Here is an 18,169-nt window from a genome sequence, read left to right as displayed (position 1 = left end):
CACGGCGGTTTTACCCGCGGCAACACGTGGTCGACTCATCAGACTGTGTAACTGACTGCTTCACAATCATGGTGGCCTTATATCGGCGTAACCACGGGGCAGCGCGCATCTTGTCCAGCACAAACACTCCAGTACTGCTAATGTACCGATTTAGCTCAGAGCCCGCACACTGACTGTTCAAAAGCCTAACATCAGACGGACATCCGATTCCGAAATAGTATGGAATATGGAAGAAAGTCCGATCCCGGACGAGCCCCCAATTGCAACTGAACTCGGGCCTCGTTTACTACCTATTTTTTCACGTGGCTCATCTGCAAAGGGGGTTGGTAGTAATCGGTTGCATTTGCGCCCCTATTATTGAGTCAGATATTGGTTGGCTTTTGAACAGCCCTCCGCCACACACCGTTGGGTGGCTTGCGGAGTATAAATGTAGATGTAGATGTAGATGAATTGAAATATACACGTTCAGATTGAAACTTATTAATTCAAAAGAAACACTTTAACGTTGTGGCCACGCATTTTTAAGTTCACAAATAATAATCGGTGCAATTCGTACACTGTTTGTCTCACACCCACATACTTTCACTTTGTTCCTTCGCATACACTGGCGTCCATGCTTGCACTCGCGGCATTTTGCCGCTCCCAACTCGCCACCACCACGGCCAACGACAAAAGACCCCGATTTTTCCGGTCATATCCACAGTCCTGAGTCGGGTCACATAACACCACGGTAGTCAAAATAATCGCTAAACATGGCCACAATTCGTTTACAATATTTTACAATATTTAAATACTTAATTCTAAATACATTATATAATTTTACAAACTATCACCACACTTATATAATTCGTTGCAATTAAAAGAAAACCAAAACGCTATGCAACGGAACTACAACGCCCATCAAAACACAAAACAAGTATTTTCCGGTCTATTTTGCCCAGTATATTATCTCTGCTGCTGTGCTTTAAATTTTAAATTACTTGAAAGAGTTCCATATTATCCCCTGTTACCTTACAACACCGTGAACAGGTCGAGCAAGTGTGGCGTAACGTATCCCAGGACAGTATTCGACACCTGTACGATCGACTCCAGGGCCAGCACCTGCCCTGCCATCCGTGGAGGCTACATCACGTACTAATGGGACTGTTTTAGTATGGGCCGTTACCCGGTACCTCAGAACCGCTTGTGCTATTGATTTTCTAAAGATGTATACAGGGTGTTACAAAAAGGTACGGCCAAACTTTCAGGAAACATTTCTCATACACAAAGAAAGAAAATATATTATGTGGACCTGTGTCTGGAAACGCTTACTTTCCATGTTAGAGCTCATTTTATTACTTCTCTTCAAATCACATTAATAATGGAATGGAAACACACAGCAACAGAACGTACCAGCGTGACTTCAAACACTTTGTTACAGGAAATGTTCAAAATGTCCTCCGTTAGCGAGGATACATGCATCCACCATCCGTCGCATGGAATCCCTGATTCGCTGATGCAGCCCTGGAGAATGGAGTATTGTATCACAGCCGTCCACAATACGGGCACGAAGAGTCTCTACATTTGGTACCGGGGTTGCGCAGACAAGAGCTTTCAAACGAAATAAGCGTCAAACGAAAAAACTACAAAGAACCTAACTTGTCTAGCTTGAAGGGGGAAACCAGATGGCGCTATGGTTGGCCCGCTAGATGGTGCTGCCATAGGTCAAACGGATATCATCTGCGTTTTTCTAAATAGGAACCCCCATTTTTATTACATATTCGTGTAGTACGTAAAGAAATATGAATGTTTTAGTTGGACCATTTTTTTCGCTTTGTGATAGATGGCGCTGTAACAATCACAAACGTGTAAGTACGTGGTATCACGTAACATTCCGCCAGTGCGGACGGTATTTGCTTCGTGATACATTACTCGTGTTAAAATGGACCGTTTACCAATCGCGGAAAAGGTCGATATCGTGTTGATGTATGGCTATTGTGATCAAAATGCCCAACGGGCGTGTGCTATGTATGCTGCTCGGTATCCTGGACGACATCATCCAAGTGTGCGGACCGTTCGCCGGATAGTTACGTTATTTAAGGAAACGGGGTTCAGCCACATGTGAAACGTCAACCACGACCTGCAACAAATGATGATGCCCAAGTAGGTGTTTTAGCTGCTGTAGCGGCTAATCCGCACATCAGTAGCAGACAAACTGCGCGAGAATCGGGAATATTAAAAATGTCGGTGTTGAGAATGCTACATCAACATCGATTGCACCCGTACCATATTTCTATGCACCAGGAATTGCACGGCGACGACTTTGAACGTCGTGTACAGTTCTGCCACTCTGCACAAGAGAAATTACGTGACGATGACAGATTTTTTGCATGCGCTCTATTTAGCGACGAAGCGTCATTCACCAACAGCGGTAACGTAAACCGGCATAATATGCACTATTGGGGAACGGAAAATCCACGATGGTTGCGACAAGTGGAACATCAGCGACCTTAGCGGGTTAATGTATGGTGCGGCATTATGGGAGGAAGGATAATTGGCCCCCATTTTATCCTTGGCCATCTAAATGGTATCCGTTTGACCTATGGCAGTGCCATCTAGCGGGCCAACCATAGCGCCATCTGGTTTCCCCCTTCAAGCTAGACTAGTTTCGTTTCTTGTAGTTTTATCGTTTGATGCTTATTTCGTGAGATATTTGGCCCGGTCACTATCAATGGACCACCCTGTATATGTCAGTTACATTTTGTTACTTTAAAAGATAACAATCAAAACGTAAATGCGGCAATTGGTCCATCATTTACAGTCTATAAGAATGTAATATCTGCTGGCTGTTAGACGCCAGATGATGGTTGAAGTGATCGCTGTATCATGCAGAAATCTGCAATACCAGTCTTTCAATGCTGGCCTCCATCTTGACTGGAACCAAAGTTGGAATCTTCGCACAAGTCGGTCAGGGGACCTGAAAATGGCGTAGTAAATGGCCGAATCTGGTAGCGAAGTTTGGAAATTAGAAGTCTGAAACGTGTTTGAGTTGACATTCCGTAATATTTGCATTTGTAAGAATATTTATTTTCTTATCTGTCATCCTGTTATGAGAGGTTGCAGTTGACGTTATAACTTTTCTGTCTGTCTATTCTGAAATACTCCTACATCTCAAAAATCACTTAAGGGCTTGTGACAATGTCCGTCAGCTACATAAGAAATCTGACATTTTCAGAGCAAAAGAAATAAATCCCGTCCACAAATGTGAGTATTCTGATTTTGTCGTTATTACCGAAGTTCATAGTAATTCGCATGAATACCTCTAGGCTGTGTATCACAATTCGGAATTTTTATTAATTGCGAAGCCGTATCCGCTGTTTAATCCCCTAATTCTGTAATTCTAAAAATCACCTCATAAATTTTCATCTCGGTCACTCTTTATGATATCTGACTAACATAACTTTTCCTGTTCTTTTTTTTTTAAATATACTAGAGGCAATAGTTGGTTAAATCACAATTGAAATAAAATAATATTCATCATTTACTTGTCATTTCAAATACACTGTTTGTTATCGAAGTGGTCAATTTCTTATAATGAATTCACTTCTGATTCTGTATTTTTTGATTAGTTAGTAATTCAATTTCTGTGTTATTGTATCTATTAACTTCGAAGGATTGAAGTTACGGATTAAAGTGAGATCAAATGCTACTATTCTATAACATTTACACGAAATCGTACCAGTATCCCATGATTGTTAGCTCCAGCTCTGTTTACCACGTTATGAGTTTTTACCTTTCCAGGATCATGCGGAAGTAGCTAGTGATTACCAGAAAAACTAATGCTGAATCATTGCAATATTCACCTACTGAACGAAGCTTCAAGTCGAAAACACACTACTAGTCACGACAGTTTTGACACAATCGTTTAATGTGACTACATTTATACCAACGATTGAGAGTGATAGTATCTCCGTCGAAATAAGTGTCGTTTATATTCACTACGGTTATATCTACGGAATGAGACACAATGAAATATGACATTTACATCCATTTCATTTTGATTCCAGCAAAGGTAAAAGAGCAACATATAGCCTTAAGAAATAAAAAGAAAGGATTCTCGAGAAAGTTTTGATTTTAGTAATACAATGTGATATGAAGTTATGCAAGAGGTAGGAGTCTATTATTATATTAATAATCAGTAGTTCTCTACTCAGGTTGACTGGGTCCCGATGGCAAAAGTCAAACATCAGGCAAGGAATGACTAGTTTGCGAATGTTTGTTTCACATAGGACACGAACCGCCACAAGTACGTGCGGTAGTTGCGCCCGGATATACGGAGATGGGTAAACCACGAAACGCGTCATATGAGCTATAAAGTCGTTTCTTGCCTGATGTCTGACTTTTGCACTGCGACCACGTCAGCCTGAATAGAGAACTACTAATTATTTAAATTTCAAGTTTGACTTCAGATAACAAATGAAAAAGAAATATTTTTTCGGGTGCTGTAATTACAAATTAATAATTTTCGGATTTTTTACTTTACTTATACTATGAAACCTTATTTCTTGGCAAATTTCGTCATTGTACATCTCTGGAAGTATTCTATATGTTAAGATCGGCGAGTTTGCGAGTATCAAAATATGAGTCATAAATGGCCATAGCATTGACTTAGGAGCATGAAATTTTTACACCGCCAAATGACGACAGGCTTCAGTATGTGACATAAATTTCAACTTGACAATTTTACCTGTTTCTAAGAAAAAGGATTTTTAACAGTCGGACAGACAGAATGACAGATGGACAACAAAACGATCCTATAATGATTCCGTTTTTACCAACTGTAACACCCCAAGAAACCCGAGAACCCAAATAAAAATGTCATGACAATTTAAAGTAGGGAACAGTGTTATCCTGACAGGTACGACAACTTTGACAAAAATATAACACCTTAAAGTTTTGATGAACACCAATTTCAATAATTACTGAGTATGTCATGATAGAAAGGTAGAAAGAAAGAAAGGTTATTTTTAATTAGCTATCAAACATCTCAGTAATAACTGCAAATCTGTACAACGAAAGTTAGGTTCAAAGTAGTATGTCGGTCATAGATAACATTTATTGTGAAATTGAGTTGTAAACGCGGCGAAAAGGAAATTAATGCGTCTGCAATGCTCGATCATGGAAATGTTAGTCGCTTGCTAGCTTGCTTGCTATCAAGTCGTGAGAGAGCACCGTTTGTTATAGTATTACAAAGGGAACGCTAAGAAATTGCTTCTATTAAAAAAATGTACTATTGCGTGATAGAGATGCGCGGACTTTGTTCTCAGTTATTCTGACTTGAGGGCTTGAACTGAAGTGATACTCTGATAGTGTACGACGAGTTAATGAACTTTAATTATTGGAGATATTATTGTTGGACTCAACCTTCATCAAAGTGAACAGTTACAATTAAGAATGGACACAGTAGCCCGCATCCCGTGGTCGTGCGGTAGCGTTCTCGCTTCCCACGCCCGGGTTCCCGGGTTCGATTCCCGGCAGGGTCAGGGATTTTCTCTGCCTCGTGATGGCTGGGTGTTGTGTGCTGTCCTTAGGTTAGTTAGGTTTCAGTAGTTCTAAGTTCTAGGGGACTGATGACCATAGATGTTAAGTCCCATAGTGCTCAGAGCCATTTTGGACACAGTATCGAAGACTGCAATACCTGATTAGCCTTGAGTAGGAAACATTAATACGACCACACGAAGATAACACAAATACGCCGATTGTAAAAGTTGTCGTAATTGTCACGATCACCGAACTGAAAAGAATCGTAATTGATCTGATCCATCGGTGTGCGTGTGCTGCGATGATTATAAACTAACTGCTAAGAAGGAACAATAAAAATTGTTCGTCAGTAATGGAAATCTCACGTGTTGGCCCCATCATTAATTAAACTGTGTGATAGCTGATGATCAAAATTAATTAACTGTGATTATTTTAATTGAAAGAGTAACTTGATGAACATCGAGCACTGAAAGGAGTGTTTTGCCGAAATAATACTACGACGCACGAAAGCAAGATAGCATTATAGATCATCTCTGGATTTGCGTCGTGCCATAGTGAACAATTCTGCCTAGCAACGTAACAACTACTGATACTGAACCGCAAATGAATTTTTCCTCGCTTCAGTGGTGTGAAACAACGCCTGTGATGAATGAGTCACTCAGTACTGCAATAACTAACTAACCGGGCATAGCAAATCATCATAAAACCATAACAGACAATTAAAATCAGCAGTCTGTTTCGCTAAGAAGACTGTGCGAACTCGCAAACTGACTTTCACAGCCGGCCGCGGTGGTCTAGCGGTGTAGGCGCTCAGTCCGGAACCGCGTGACTGCTACGGTCGCAGGTTCGAATCCTGCCTCGGGCATGGATATGTGTGATGTCCTTAGGTTAGTTAGGTTGAAGTAGTTCTAAGTTCTAGGGGACTGATGACCACATATGTTAAGTCCCATAGTGCTCAGAGTAATTTGAACCATTTTTGACTTTCACACAAAATACGCGAGGAACAATTTTCTTTAGAGATTTTCAGGTGCTGTTTCACGTTATCCGACGGGGACAACCATCACTGGGCGTCGCGTCTCCATTCCACCGACCGAGCTGTAGCAGTAGCGGCTCAACATCAACAGCGACATCAAAAGAGGAGAGGGGACGTCACACAACTGAGGCACGAAACCGTAAAAATTAAAATTTTTTACTAACGAGCCACTTCCAGGATCATTATCAACACAAATTCATTTATTATATTGCATGAAAAATGTCTGCTACGTAATAGGACAGAAGTACAAGCTGCGGTATTTGCTTTCAGTTAGTAGGGTCGCATCAGCCAACGAGCCACGCAAAGAGCCACGCGGAAAGGAATGAGGCTTACATAAACAGTGTAGAGCAAACAACTCCGGAACGTCTTCACCATTAAAAGTAGTTTCCATTCCTTGGTGTGTAAGTGAACTGCCCGGATTTACTGGGGCAGACTGCAGTGAATAACAAGACGATCCCTATAAGCGCTTATGTTTATTAGCAGGTGGCCACGTCCTTGGGCAGATATATCCGTGAGCCGACAGCCGCGAGTGGAGCAGACGCGATGACTGGTGGTTCCTTTGTGGAGGCGGCGTGTCCAGCTCCAGACACGCTCTCCAGCGGGCCAGGATCAAGGTCGCCGCCAATGACGCAACCCGTACCAGGAGCGGCGCTGCGGTCCCGGGGCTCCCGCAGAGCGGCGTCAACGCCTCCTCTCGAAGGCAGGCCGTACCAGCCGCCTGTACGCAAAGGAGAGAGGGTGGAACGCTTCGCTAAGCACGATTTGTGGCAGCAAACCGTCGCAGAGGTCTGGGTAAGAAAACTCTGGAACAAGCCAAGTCTTCTATTTTCTTCTCTTGGTAACTGTCACGCACGTAGTCGATGAAACATCTCGGACAGAATCTACCCCAAGGGAACGTTACAGAAACGATACTCTTTACGATATACGCATTCGAACACCACAGTGCCATTTCTTGCACGGTAACAGTACAAAGTGTATCCACCACAATTTCGTCCCGTGCATATTTTCGTTAGAAAATTGACGTCAGAGAATGATTATTTGGCTACACTGTAGCCACATGTCCGACAAAGTCCTTCAGTCATTAGTGTGGGGCTGTGCTGTGCAATTACCGCAGTGGATAGAGTTGCGTTTTTCCTCGTATTGACTAATTAGGGGCATGTAACAACTTCAGTTCCTCTTCTGTCCTTGTTCTTTTCTATTCTTCCATTACTCGTTCATCTTCTCACCATGTTGGCCTCTGCTGTCTTCCTTCCATGTTGTTTCCGATTTCTTATCTCTTCTGCTTTGAAAGCTTTATAAAATTATTATTTTGTTCTTAAAAAGATTTGTCATTTCCGATTTTTAGATATTTTTTTCTTTCTAGATCTTTCCTTATATCCGTATTCCACACTATTATAGATTTCTTCTTCCAGAAATGCAGGAATATCCTGTTCTCATTCATTCGGTAAAGGTGTACAAAAAGGATTAATCTTCTTTTAGCCATTACTCTTGATATTTTCTCTATATTTTTGTACATCTCTTCGTTGCTTCTCACTTTCCAGCCGTCTGTAGCTTGTATAGCACCCATTATTTTTCTTTCTATTCGTCTTCCAGGTATCTCTATTCTATCCAGCTTATAGTTCATTGTTAGGCATACACATCCATACAAACGTTTTGGTCGTACCACTGTGGTATAGTGTTTTAGTTTTCTTTTTGTATGGTTGATGTGCCTTACTTGTTGTAAATGTTCTTTGTCAAACCATTTCCCCCTCTTCATTTTATTAACTCTATCATCTACTGCAAATTTTTCTATTCTATTCTGTTCTATAGCTTCTCGAAGATATTTGAATTTACTTATTCACCCTATTTTGCCTCTTTGTGTTTCTATGAACTTTGGTACATTTTTTGTGTTTGTAATGGATTTTGTTTTCTTTTCAGATGGAATTTTTAGAACAGTTCTGTTTTCTATTTCTTCCAGAAGATATATTGGAATAATTTCATGTCATAATTTATGAAAGTATTGCAAAATTATCTGCAAAGGCCATACAGTTTACTTTAATTCTAGCTGTTTTCCTTCCTATCCGTTCAATTTGGTAATTATGTAGTACCAAATTCCAGATCCTTATTTTTCTAGAACTCAATTATAGGTGATAAAGCATCCACTTATCTAACCAGCTGTTGTTTCAATGGCTGAGATACTTCTCCCATAAATTAACTTTAGTTACCATCTTTGTTAGAATTTCATGAGTTATGGTTGCTAATTTTGCTACAACACCAAATTCTCTGATGATTTTATCTGTTGTTTCTCTGTCTACTGAATCAAATGATTTCGGAAAATCAATAAATAAAACTGCCATAGGTTTGCTGGTTTCCATTCTGTGGTGAATTATTGGCTTTAAGTTAAAAATCTGTTCTGTGCGTTGTCTATCCTTTCGAAAACCTCCATGATATTGTCCCACTTGTTTCTCTAACGTTTCTACAACTCTGTCCACAAGAATTTTTGGTAACATTTTGTATGCCAGTGGCAGAAGTGACACTTCTCTAGAACTGTAGACTTTTATTTGTCTCCATTTTCCTGAAGCGGGTGGATTAAAGCCATTTTTCACTCTTTTGGAATCTTTTCAATTTCCCAAATGTTTTCAAGAAGCAGTCGCAGATCACTTACAATCATTGGTTCTGACCATTTCAATAATTCTGCTGTAATTGAATCTTCACCACTTGCTTTGTTGCTTCTGAATTATTTCATGACTTCATGAATTTTTTGCCCTGTTGGTGGCAAATCTTTGTTCATATTTTGTAGTATTACTTGAAATTCCTAATTAACTGTTGGACCTAGTTTAAGAGCCTGTCAAAAATGTTGCTAGTATTTCGCAATTGCCCGCATCTCGTGGTCGTGCGGTAGCGTTCTCGCTTCCCACGCCCGGGTTCCCGGGTTCGATTCCCGGCGGGGTCAGGGATTTTCTCTGCCTCGTGATGGCTGGGTGTTGTGTGCTGTCCTTAGGTTAGTTAGGTTTAAGTAGTTCTAAGTTCTAGGGGACTTATGACCACAGCAGTAGAGTCCCATAGTGCTGAGAGCCATTTGAACGACTTCGCAATTTTCTTTGTTATTTAATCGTAATTTTCTATTCTGATATTTGAAACAACCTCTTGGTTCTTGATATCCTTTAAATGCATGTTTAAAAGTCTGGTAAAAACCTCTAGTATTGTTTTTGGAAAAAATTTCTTGCATTTCCATAAGCTGAGTTTTCGGAAAGTTTCTTTTGCTTTTTCGGAATATTTTTGATGTTTCTTTTATCTGAATTCTTCTAAATGTTGTTCTGTTTTTGAACATCTCCATTTTTGAGCTCTTTATTGTAGTGCTTCTTCACACTCCTCGTTCCGCCATGCCTTCTATTTATTCTTGGCCAGTTCTTAAGTTTTCTCTGCTGCTTCAGTAATTTGTACATGGAGTTCATGCCGATCACCCTGTTTTGTTGTTCTTATTACTTCTCTAAATTTTCCTACATTTTCTGTTGTAATATTAGCTGTAGTGGAGTTGTATCTGATTACTTTCTTGGTTGTAATTTTTGTTTTTGATGGGCGAAATCGTATTTTAATCTTAGAGAGATAGTGATCTGAATCAAATTCCCCATTTCTGTTTACTTTAACATTCATCATTTACATGATATTCCTTTCAGAAATGGCTACGTGATTCAGTTGGAACTCTCCTAGGTTTGAATTTAGAGATATCCAAGTTATGGCTTTTCTTGGTAGTTTGTGAAAATGTGTGGACATTAGTATTAACTGGAACATTTTATACATATTTCTCTTTGTTCTTAAGTCTCATGGATATTCATTTACAATATTCTTAATTTTTTTTTCCTTCGCAACTTTTGCGTTGAGCCCGCCCGGCTAGCAGCGCGGTCTAACGCACTGCTCCCCGAGTGGGAAGGCGCGCCGGTCCCCAGCACGAATCCGCCTGGCAAATCAGTGTCGAGGTCCGGTGTGCCGGCCAGCCTGTGAATGGTTTTTAAGGCGGTTTTCCATCCGCCTCTGCAAATGCGGGCTGGTTACCCTTATTCGTCTCAGTAACACTATGTCGGCGACTGCTGCGCAAACACTGTCTCCACGTACGCGTACACCATAATTACTCCACCACAGAAACATTTGGGGTTACACTCGGCTTGTATGAGACGTTCCCGGGGCGTCCACTGTGGATCGAACCGCACAATAACCCTGGGTTCCGTGTGTGGACTGCTGTGGCCAGTTGTGTGGTTGTGGACCACTACATCGGGGCGAAGCCTCTCCGTCGTCTCTAGGTTCCGGGTTCAATACACAATACACACAACATACACTTAAGTCGGCGATAAGTATTGTAGCGTTGATTATGTTCGTCGGAGGTTTCAGATTGTAAAAGATCCCAAAAATGATTTACTTTCTGCGTGTTTCTTCTGTTACCATCACTTATATGTGCATAACAATTTCTAAGGGTATAGATTTTATTCTTGCACTTCACTGTTAAGATGTAGTCTTTATGATTTCGACGTAAATTCGCTTATACTATCTACGACCTTTTGGCTTACGTAAAATGCTGTTTCAAACACTGACAAGCATTCCATTATTGTTACTGCAGGTTTCCTTTTATAAATTATGTATTGTTGCGTGTGAACTAAATTCTCGCCGAAGAATCTCGTTTCCTGTACTGCCATAATTTTTGTATGGTTCTTCCATAGAAATAATTCCAATTTACTCTGTTTCCCAATTATAAGAAGAGAATTTACAAATTACGTTCCAAAGTAGTACTTCTCCGTGAACTTAAATTTAGAAGGATTTTCAGTACAGCCAATCCCTTCATCACATCAAATGTTGCGACCCCCGAGAACCCTAGGTTCCTGTGCCTTACAGAATGGAAAGGTGGATTCCTCATCAGAGTTAGCACCTAGGGTAGCGCATCCATTGAGCGAACCTTCCGTTTTGCGATTTGAAGTTGTAAGTTTAGAGGTGAGGAAATGTAGGTGCGCCTGTTTTAGTATTTTCTAATCTTGATATGCCCAGTAATACAGAAGAATGTAGTGTTTCTTAAACGTCGCATATCCTACAGCTACAGTTTTGTTAATGTTGAACGTAGCAATTATTGGTCAGACATATACGAAATAGTCATGAACAGTAATAATAAGAAATGAAGTACCTGTCCTAGCATGGAAATAACTAGAAAGCCTACCAATGTGTAGATGTTGACCGCACACTGAGGTGACAGTCATGGGATAGCGATATGCACATATACAGATGACGATAGTATCGCGTACACAAAGTATAAAACGGCAGTGCATTGGCGGAACTATCACGTCTACTCAGGTAAGTAATGTGGAAAGTTTTCCGACGTGATTATTTACGCACGACGGACTTTGAACACGGAATGATAGTTGCAGGTAGATGCATGAGCGAATTTAATATTCGGAGATCCACAGTGTACTGAGAATACCAAAATTCAGACATTACCTTTCAAACGAACAACTGAATGGCCAACACCTTTCACTTAAAGACCGAGAGCAGCGGCGTTTGCGAATAGTTGTCAGTGCTAACACACAAGCAACACTACGTGAAACAATCGCTGAAATCAATGTGGGACGTACGACGAACGTATCCGTTTGGAAAGTGTGGCAGTGTGGCAGAGGTCTGATGCAAATGCCTTTGCTAACAGCACGACATCTCCTGCAGCGCATCTCCTGGGCTCGTGACCATATCGGATGGACTCTAGACGACTGGAAAACGGTGCCCCGGTCAGATGTGTCTCGATTTCAATTGCTAAGACCTGACGGTTGGGATTGAGTGTAGCGCCGACCCCACGAAGCCACCGAGCAAGGTATCCAGTGTTTAGCACACTGGATATAGATTCGAGAGGACGACAGTTTAAATTCGCGTCTGGCATCCTAATTTAGGTTTTCCGAGCTTTCCATAAACCACTCAAGGAAAGTGCGATTGTTTCTTCGAAAGGTCACGACCGTTTTCATTCTTCATGCGTCCCCATCCCGAGCTTGGGCTCCATCTTCAAGGGCCTCGTTATCGACGGGATATTAAACGTTAATCTCCTCCTTCTCCTTATCACACGGAGCCTTTGGTCCGAGTTTTCAACAAGGCACTGTGCAAGCTAGCCGGCGGAGGTTCCATAACGGTGTGGACTGTCTTTAAATGGAATAGACTGGGTCCTTTGGATGTTCGGCTACTTGGAGACCATTTGTAGCCATTCATGTACGCCATGTTCCCAAACAACTATGGAATTTTTGTGGATGACAGTACTCCATGTCACTGCGCCACAATCGTTCACGATTTGTTTTGAACATTCTGGGCAATTGGGGCGAATGGTTTGGCCATAAACGTCGTCCCACATGAAACCCATTGAACATTTGTGGGACATAATCGACAGGTCAGTTCGTGGACAACAGTCTGCACCGGCAACACTCTCGCAATCATGGACGGCTACAGAATGAGCAAAACGGCTCAATGTTTCCGCTGGGGACTTCCAACGAATTTTTGAGTCCATGCCACGTCGAGCTGCTGCACTACGCCAGGAAAAATGAGATCAAACGCAATGTTAGGAGGTGCCCCATGACTTTTGTCACCACTGCGTTCGAACTAAATTCAATAAGAAGAGCTAGTTGTAGTGCTTGCGACACATCATCACTAGCAGTACGTGAACGGAATGGAAAGCATGATGGTGTAGTGAGTGGAAGAGAACAGAGTTAATGAAGAAAGGCAAATTATGTCTTTAAATGTGGAATGATAAAAACAGTTCTACTATAATTTCTATTTAGGGTTTAAATAATTCAATGCATTTTGTATAAGACGCGTGTGTAACGAGTGGTCAAATGAGAAGGCACGAAACGTCGTAACAAGTAAATCGATTGAAATTACAATGTGACGTCTAGGAATAACGTAGTGACACCTCTAAGGACTCGAAGAATCCATCATCACCTCCCCTAAGAAATTCAAAGCTGTGGAAGAGGTTAGTGTTTAACGTCCCGTCGACAACGAGGTCATTAGAGACGGAGCGCCAGCTCGGATTAGGGAGGGATGGGGAAGGAAATCGGCCATGCCCTTTCAAAGGAACCATCCCGGCATTTGCCTGAAACGATTTATGGAAATCACGGAAAACCTAAATCAGGATGGCTGGAGACGGGATTGAACCGTCGTCCTCCCGAATCAAAGCTGTGGTCATAGAAATCAAGGTGGTGCTCGCTGTCCTTTTCGACGTCCGGGATCCGATACTCATCGAATTGCTCGAGCATGAAAAAAACCATCAACAGTGATGTGTACTGCGAGACATTCAGTAGCCTACGCAAGCACACCAAGAGGGAATGGCTTGGGCTGTTCCCGGAGGGAGTGATTCTACTCCACAATGACGCTCGTCCACCGACTCCAGGGTCGCACTGTGTAACAGCAAAGTTCAAATGGGAGCAGTTTGAGCAACCGCTCTTCAGTCTCGTCCCGTCACCCTGCAACCGCAGGCCGCTGTGGTCGAGTGGTTCTAGGAACTTCAGTCCGCAACCGTGCTGCTGCTACGGTCGGAGGTTCGAATCCTGCCTCGGGCATGGATATGTGCGATGTCCTTAGTTTAATTAGGTTTAAGTAGTTCTAAATCTAGGAGACTGGTGACCTCAGATGTTAAGTCCCATAGTGCTTAGAGCCATTTGAACCATTTGAACCCCGCAACTTCCATGTATTTGCTCGTCGGAGGAAAACATCTCAAAGGGAAGCGCTTCAATGTGGACGACGAACTGGTGGACGCAGTAGAGACTGGATCCTATCACAGCCACTGGAATTCTGGGAACGGGAAATCCTTTCACTCATGAAACAGTCGGATAATTGTGCTCAGTGGTAATTACTTTTGAATAAGGACTAAAATTAAACCCAGTGTTGTTTTGTAAGGTTTCCTTTGAACGCCACTCATAAATGTTGAATAACGGATAAGAGGACAAAATAACACATACAGTAAAATAACAAAGAAAAACATCATCTGCGTTTGGACGCAGAAAGGATCTCTCTTGTAACGCAAAACTCTACCCCATGGTGTTAAATGTACAGCCCAATTACGCAATACTGAATGAAAACAGTTGTAGCACATGTGAATATTGTGTTGAGAAATTGCATTTCTTCGACATCCATTTTCTGTCGAAAATATATATGGGATGAAATTTTGTCACAGACGTTTTTGTACTGATAGCATGCAAGAAATCACACTGTGATGTCCCAGCGTGCAAATTTTGGTTACAATGTATATAAATGATCTAATCGATAACGAATGAACACTAGAACAGTAGACGAGATGTGTTCCACAGTAGCGAACGCGAACATGAGCTCATAGCTCGTAAAGTATGCATTTTAGAGCCCATTCTTCGTAGACATATTGTTCTTGTTTTTGTTCGTACTACCACCTCTGAAAGCTTGTCGGCAGAGTTCTGGTTCACTCTGCTTCTGCTATGGGCATGACTTCTGAATCGCCCTTCATACTATGATATTTAGTGTACAACATCTGTTGTTGTTGTGTTATGCTATTGATGATAAATCACTTGTAACTCTACCAAACACAAGATATTTATGGCTGCACATCTACAGTCATCTAAAAAGGAACTACGTCTTAAAATTAGCTGTAATATAAGCCGAGTCTAAAGAAGAGTCGGGTATTTAGTTGCTGTTTTGTTTGAGAAGCCACGAGAGTGCTATGTAGACGCTCTCCAAAAATTAGTAACGCAACAAGACAGGCGCTGTGTGTATTAAAATTCAGAGAATAAACAGGCAGCATATTACTTCCTCCCTCATATATATATATCGCGAAATGACCACGACGCGAAAAATAAGAGAAATGAGAGGTAACATGGAGTCACCGACGCTCTCTTCCCACATGCAATTTCCGAATTAGAAAAGAAAAAAAAAGGTGGATACAATAGTGTTAACAGAAGACCTCTCAGTCATACACCTAAGGCGGAGAGCGGATGTAGATACGGATGTAGCTGTCATGACGTGAATATCCGCCACAGGGGACAGTAATCCACACGCATGAATAATGCTAGAAACATGTCGAATGTATATAGAACCCTATTCATGTATACTGCAGGTGCTATGTGCCTAATGAGTCCATTGATAGTTCTGTCAACAAATACGCTGGGGGAAGCTAAGGAATCATTTTTGCAAGAAAATTCCAGTGACTAAAATGGTGTACTTTTTTTTTTATATGAGCCTTATAGAGACACTTGCCACTAGTACTTGGACCATTACCTAATAATGTAATTACGTGCTTTCTTCACTGCTTAGAGCACTCATTAAGATATAGAACATGCAATGTGTAGTACATAAAAATACAACAATTAGAAGAAAATGTTGGTGTACACCATATCAACAAACATGTGTCAATAGCAGTTTGAAAAAATTTCAAAGATAAAGTGAGGTTGGTGGAAGTAACCTCTGTTCATAGAGTCTGAGCAAAAATTGCATAACACGTAATAGTTCCCTGTTTTATTTTCCTGAGAATTCAAACAGTTGCAGCACTGAGCAGCACCATATTTTTCTTCCTGACAGTTTGATTACAGTCGTGTATAATACTAATCATAAATCTCATTATGCAATGAACAGCAATATATTTCTTTGCACGTTAGATAAAACGATATAGTAAGTGAGCAGGTCCTGTAGTGTCATGACCACTGCTGTCATATCAATATGCTAGAACCGTCGAAGCCTGCATATACATGTTGAAATAAGCGAGTGGATCACACGCTGTTGCAAAAATAGGTGTATATGGCCATTATTTCGAAACATACATACCACGAATTATTTGGTAGTCTTAAAAGAAGTAGTTCATGTCATACACAGTTGCTTACCGACGGTGTCAACAACATACAAAAAATTTAAATATAAATCCTGAGCAACGTTTACTGTTAAGCGGTTGTTAGAAAAAAGGTTGCAAGGGGCCATCTGTACCCATCCAAAGGTCAGAGTTGACCAATGGGAACTAGTCAGAAGTAATGAGAATTAGTCATAACTATTCTGAACAACCAGAAGTTACTGTCATGTTATGGCACATACGCCTTCACCACCGTCTAGGGTAATCGTATTCACCATGATTAGGGTACTGGCATATACGCTGTCACCATTATCTAGGGTAATGGTATTTCACCGTGATTGGAGTAATGGCAAACACCCTGTCACATGGGAGGAAAATCGTTGTAGCTTTGTTGCAACATGGAGAACAATTGCTATTCTTTCTCTGTAATATGGGGTACCTTGTTACACTTTTGTTGTAAAACAGAGTGCAACTTACTACAGTTTCACTGTAATATGAAGCAGTCTCTTTCAATTTGAGGAGTGCCAGAACGAGCCTCAACTTGCTTAGTCGATGTCATAATTAGACTTGCTGATATCTGCACAAGCATACTGGCACAATCTCCAAACATGTTAAAATCTTTCCGAGTTGAGATAAATGCAGATGAGGGGCAGTGACAATCACCATGTCAAATTACTATCATTGTCGCTACCAGTAGTATATAAAATATATACGCTGGAGAAGATTTACTCTGCAAATGCTATTAAATGGTGCAACTTATCACAGTTTTGCTATAACACGGAGGGTAAATTGTTAAAATTTCGCTGTAAAATGGTGCAATTCTTAAGTTTTGCTATAACATGCCTCTCCCCAGTAGCTGACAGCTCCCCTACCCCTCCCCCAGTAGCTTGTGCTGTTATAATACAGTTTTAAGACCCAGTAGCTGATATTCACTGCCAAGTTATGGCGTATATACGGTCAACCTCTCGTTTTGGAATACTATATCAATTCTGAATGCCTATTTTTTTGCGTCAACTATCACTGCCTTCCCAACTTAATATTAACAGCAGAATTAACAAACTTTTATACTGCCTGAAAAATAACTTCCTGGTGTGGAGCCACTATAATGTTTGAATGACTTCGAAACGGGGTTGCTGAAAGCATAGCAAGACTCGTTAATTAACTACCTGAAAGTGTACTACTGCTGTTCAGTACGCTATTTCACTGATGTGTTCTGTTGTCTCCACTGTGCGGCAGTACATGTTAGCATTATCAGCAAAAAATAATAAATCTTTTGAGCTGCATGACAAAGTTGGTACCCTACCATGAGGATTACTCTATAGTTTCGTTACAAACAGAAGACGCCAAACGTTTTGTACTGCATGATTTTAAGCAACAGTAGAAAGGAATTTCGTGAGCGCTGATAGTGGAAGCCTTGTGAAAGTTGATGCGTTTATGTTCGACCCATTTAGAGCTGCGATTTGTGCAATGACACATATCCTTTTCCCTGCTCCTTGTGACGTCATTAAACTCGCTCAAAACTTAGGAACTGTTCAACTTTTGCAAATGGTTACAATTATTACTATATTGTCTACAACCAGTCATAACCTATGACACAAAGCAAAATAAAATTGTTCTTGGCAAAACATAGTGCTGATTTCTTCCGTAGAAGACACTCAGCAGAGATGATGCATCTAGCAGGTGTTCGGTGGCACAACGGATAATTCATCCGACTGCAGATAAAGAAGTTATATCTTCGAATTCTGGAAGGGTCACATATTTTTAAAAGTGTCACACGAAATACGAAAATACCGTTAGCAAGAGTTGATTGTAGCAGGGTTGTG

Source organism: Schistocerca cancellata, chromosome 9, assembly GCF_023864275.1.
Source record: "Schistocerca cancellata isolate TAMUIC-IGC-003103 chromosome 9, iqSchCanc2.1, whole genome shotgun sequence".
Taxonomy (NCBI): Eukaryota; Metazoa; Arthropoda; class Insecta; order Orthoptera; family Acrididae; genus Schistocerca; species Schistocerca cancellata.
Note: the sequence above shows the minus strand (reverse complement) of the source record.